The 5587-nt window shown below is 32.8% G+C and overlaps 1 non-coding gene across 1 annotated transcript; it reads right to left on the bottom strand.

The window, feature by feature from the left end:
* Positions 1-4713: 4713 nt before the first annotated feature.
* Positions 4714-4820, bottom strand: LOC119623944 (U6 spliceosomal RNA). Its single transcript, XR_005240045.1, has one exon. It is a non-coding gene; the product is annotated as a U6 spliceosomal RNA (small nuclear RNA).
* Between the last annotated feature and the right edge of the window lie 767 nt (positions 4821-5587).

Below are 5587 nucleotides of genomic sequence, written 5' to 3'. Positions count from 1 at the left end.
TTATTTCTGAGTTGTGGTAGGTTCAAGTAGATTGGCTCAACCTTATTTTTCCAATAAGCCCTGATTATTTTAAGATTTTTTAGAACTCAGAATTCACATAGAAGACATATATTCTGTTATAGGAGTATTAAAATTGTTCTCAAGTTCTATAAATTGTTCTCAAACTGTTTTGCACCTAAGTGTCAAGGTGGCCCAGAAGATTGTATGCTTCCCTTTTCCCAAGTATCTTTCCCCAATCTCCTACCTTACCATGTAACAAGGGAAATGAACAGCTCACAACTATTTTGAATTCTCTTTTGGTGTTTTTAACTGATATTAAAACACAGTTGAAACAAACTTGCAGTCAATCTGAAATACTGGTGTCATACACCATATGTCATATAATAGTACATGACATGCAAGAAAGTGTTGGTGTGCTGATCATGAAAATGACAGAGGATTAGTCTTATAGATGAAGGAAACTAGTGGTTCTTCAAATAATCCCCATTCAATAATTAATTTCTGCTATGACAGCCAGCAAATGGTCTCAGTGATAAAAATTTTTATTTGAATGCTTGCCTAAGAATTCAAGTAGAGAAGAATTTAACAATATTGAACAACTATGTTCAATTTTGTAGTAGTTATGGTCCAGGCTGAAATCTGAAAAAAAATAATTTAAAAATAGGGATTGTTAATTAGCAAAAGGAGACTGACTATGTAAAGGGACATCAAAAACGCTAAGAAATGCAAGGATTAAAAATGTAGGGGACAGCCACTAGCTCTAGCTCTGACAAAGAGTACAATGGAGTGGAATAAATTTGGAAGAGGCCCCATCAAGTCTAAGATTCAGAAGTCACCGGAGAAGGAGAGGCTTCAGTCACTGGATGACCAAGAATTTGTGCACTGGGGTGCTGGCAGAATTCTCTGGAGTGTGGGCAACAGTGGGTCACCTGCTGCTCTTGGCAAGGTACCTGGCCACCTGAGAGCTACAGAACTTGCTGGGAAACTGCCTGATGGTTGCTACCAAACTTGTTTTTGTTGAGCAAGGACAGTCTAAGAACATCTTAGAAGAGAGAAGAGGACTGTGCCTATAATTGCTCTAAAAAATACTTGCAGATAGAGAAAGTGCAACCTAAATTTATAAATATCAAACAAACATCCTGGTAGATCAGAACATCGACGGCAGGAAAGAGGCTAAGAAGCACACATAGTAGTTTTACATAAAACATGTTTAGGGAAGATATTTTTCCTTTATAAAATGAAAGTATTTTGCTTAACTGACTATTTTATAATTATAAAAATACAAAATATAAAACATAAAGTATATAAATTAGTGTTTTAAAATTACAACTCATTTTGACCTTTTGACTTCTAAATGGCCAGTACAAATATTACTTTATGGAATTTATTTATAAATTTTATTATTCATTATTACTATATGTAATACATATTGTCATATAATTTTATAGTTATATACTTATATTTATAGATATACTTACAATTGTATATCTAAATGTGTATGTACACACACATATATACACATACTCTTATTTTATAGACTCTGAAATGTTCTGTGGTAAAGACAATGTTTAAACTCATTAACCTGTATGAAAATTTAGTGAACTTGCTGCGTCGAATTTTATTGACCAACCAATACAATTTATGAACCACCATCAATTTTTCACTCCAGCTATTGTTTTATGACTTTTGGCAATTATTTGCAATACTATTTCATAAAATCTTAATGCTAATTCAAAAAAAAAAAAACTCATTAACCTAACTTTTATTACTTTATTGCATTATTATATTTTTATATTTTATTTATGTTTATATTATTTGTTTATATTTATTTATATTTTATTTTGTATTTTGTATTACTTATATTATTTATATTTTTATTACATTACTTTTAATGGCAAAAACTGCAATTACTTTTGCACCAACCTATAAATAATTATAAATCTAGTTGGAGAAACATTGTTGGGAGAGGAATAGTGCTACAAGAGGCAGTCTAGCTTATTTATGAAACATTATCTCTACTGTGGTATGTTTAGACAGTATCTAAATGAGTAGTAAGTACATACTACCTGATAGAATACTAGGTAAAACAATGTGATCACTTGACAATTTAGTCTTCCTTAGCCTTTTTTCAAAAATGCATAGTTAAATTAGAAATTTTACATGGAAAAATGTTCTAGACTGCATGAAATAATTTTAGTAGTTTGGAAATTATACTATATTATAACTTCTTCAACATCAAGTTTTTATTTTTAGACAATATTTTCCTAAGACCAATTACCTGGGCCAGAGTTATAAAACTTTATAATCACAATTCTTTTGCAATTATTTATGATATTTTTTCATTTCTACTTGAAGATTCTGTTTGTTATGATATTAGGAATGTCACTAGTGTCAGTTCCATTATTTAAAAATTTTCCTAACGTAGTGAAGAAGCCTGAATTTTCAAAGAACATCTCTAAATGGAATAATTCACCACGAATTGCATATGTTACCTTTGGTCTTGATTTCTACCTGATAAAGGCTCATGAAGTTTTCTGTAAGAAGTTTTAGGTAAAAGGAGAGGTCTTACAATCCAACAACTTGTATTGTAAAGCTTGCCTTTCATCTAATAACGATTTGAATTAGGGAATTAAAATAAGCTCTTTGTTCTTCTTTTTTCTCAATTATAGAATGGAAAATCATTTTTAGATAGGGAATTAAATGGCATAAATCCTGGAGTCAACAAAAGTGAGCTATATTTAACTTTCTATGCCAATAAACACTCTTAATAACACTACACTACATGAGTAAAAAAGACATAATTCATTAATTTAGCAAATAATTGTTGAATGTCTATGATTCCAGACACTATGCAAATCATTACCATATTGCTCTTTCTTCACAGTCAGGTGGGTCCCTGGTTAGATGCTATATTGTATGAGGTTCCATACCTGTGAATTAGAAATTTGATAATCAGATGGAAAATAGTGTTGGGTGAACATTTGTGGGCTGAAATTGTAAACCCTGAGCCAGAGTAGATACCTATCGTCATGAGAATAAAATGTTAAAACTTTCAGGTGGAAAACTTCCAATGAATTCAACTTATTACCAAGCTTTTTTTGTTTGTTTGTTTACTCAATTAATAATGCCATATCAGCTACTCAGCATTTGTCTTTGTGGCTAAGTGGCTAGGTCTTGAGAAGTACAATTAACTTCAAGTGGGAGTGCATTCTCCCAGCCTATATCTCACCTCCATCTCTGCTACTGTGGCCACACCACTAACATGCTTTTTGCACCAGTTCTTGAGTTGGCCAATGGTAAAGGTTAAGAAAATCTATGCTCTACCAGCAGAATATTAATAGAGGAAAATGACTAGCAAGGGTAAAGGAAGTAAGTCGGAGGAATCTTGGAATGGCAATGCATATCTGCCAACTGTGAAAGGAATGAATAAAGAAAGGAGGAGTGGAGAGTCATTGCCTTAATACTGAAGTGTAGCTTTAAGAAGATTGTGTCCATGCTAAAATAGAGCCCATGCGGTCGGCTGAAAAAGTGCCCTAAGGATATCAGACCCTCGTTATCAGAGCCTAAGAATATAATTTTGTTTGGTAAAATATAAGATTAAATTAGGGATGTTAAGATAAAAGTATTATCTTGTATAATGAAATTAGTAAGTGTCCTCATAAGAGAGAGGAGGAGGAGATTTCACAAAGACAGGAAAAGGAGAAGACACACACACAAGAGAAAGCAAATGACCAATGAGGCTGAGATTGGAGCGATGCAGCCGCGAGTGTCAAGAAGTGTTGCAGTCACCAGAAGCTAGAATAAACAAGGGACGATTTTTTCCTAGAGCCTCTGGAGTAAGAACGGCTCTGATGACTTCTTGATATCAGCCCAGTGTGACTTATTTGAGACTTCTTCGTCTAGTATCGATTAGAACGAATTTCAATGGTTTTAAGCCACTCTCGTTTTGATAATTGTTAGAGCAGCCCTAGGAAACCAATGCAGTTCTCGAGCCAAGGTTGCGTAGTAGAGGAAGTCAATATAATACAGGAATCAGTCAGGCATTGCCTGGAAGCCTCCTGGGGGAATTGCGGCTTTGGCACAAATGCAGTGGTGGATGAAGGATAGCGGCAGAGGCCGTGAGTCAACTGCCCTCCCCAGTGTCAGACATAGAAGGACTAGATTCATAGCCACCAAAAAGAGGTAAACTTTTCATTTATCTTGCAGCTTATTATGTGTAAAATATCCCACTCACAAATGCAAACAAAGCCAAGTTTTTCCAAGTCAAATGTGACATTTGTGAAATTTGCCCATGTGTCAGGCCAAGCAGCAAGCTCCAATCAAAGTGAAGTAGCAATAGTGTACTTGACAACTTCTCTGAGCAAAAATAATATGAAAAAAACAAACATATTAAATATCTATTATGTAAAAATACAGAAAGAAAATTATATAACTAAAAAAGAAAAAAGAATTCATGATAAAAGTTTGAAAATATTTAGAACCTTACAATTATTGATAAGAATATTTCATATAAAAATTATAGGTTGCATCTGAAGTGGAAACTAGAGGATAATTGACATATAGTTGAAGAATGACCAGTAGACCGTAAGTTAAAACATCAAATTTTTAAAAAGTTAACATCACAGAAAGTTGAATAAAGAAAAAAAAATAAAAATAATGAAGAAGAATAGCATCAAATCTATAAATTTCTTCGAGCAGTATGGCCATTTTCATGAAGATATTGAACATTTCATGAATTCGCGAGTCATCCTTGCACAGACGCCATGCTAATCTTCTCTGTACCATTCCAATTTTGCTATGTGTGCTGCCAAAGTGAGTACGAATCCATTTTTATAAAAGAAAAAAATCACAACTTAAAATTATAAGTAAAAATTATCATTATAGGACTATGTCATTAAAGAAAAGTATAAAATGTTTCCAATGGGAGGTGAAGTTTTCAAATGGTAATTGGATTTGTAATTTGTAAATGGAAAATTACAAAGATAACCATATGAAATTATTTCCATAGTGGATATATTATAAATAAACCAACAAACTCTGTGTATTTTTTATGACTCTGGAGGCATGCTTGACATATATCTGCTTTATGAGTTTTGGTTCCAATGCAGGTGTGCACTTACGCATTCTACTTACAATCAAATTTTATTACATTTTGTTTATCTGATCTTGAAAAAAAAATCAACTCTGGAGCAGTAACTTTCATTTATAAGTCTAGCTGAGTTTGGCTGCTAAAGGCCAAATGCTAATTTTTTTCCCAAGCAATTATGAGTTGGTGTCAGAGACCTGTCATGAACAGTAGGTGAGCAGATGACATGGCAATTGTGACAAACTTGTCAAATTAATCATTGGGAAGAAATGTTAATATGCTCAGTTTAATATCATTTTATAATGTATAAAATTATTACATACCACATAATTTACATTGCTGCTTACACACCTTATTACATGCTATTAATATAACACTGAACCAGGGCTGTTATTCTGTTTATGAATATGTTTACACGGTTTCTCTTGATAATTAATGAGAACATTTTCATTAGCTAAACTAAGGTTTTTCAATTAGACAAATAATATGTTTCAAGATGGC

The sequence above is a fragment of the Chlorocebus sabaeus genome, chromosome 7 (assembly GCF_047675955.1).
Source record: "Chlorocebus sabaeus isolate Y175 chromosome 7, mChlSab1.0.hap1, whole genome shotgun sequence".
Lineage (NCBI taxonomy): Eukaryota > Metazoa > Chordata > Mammalia > Primates > Cercopithecidae > Chlorocebus > Chlorocebus sabaeus.
This window is presented reverse-complemented; position numbering and strand designations above follow the sequence as displayed.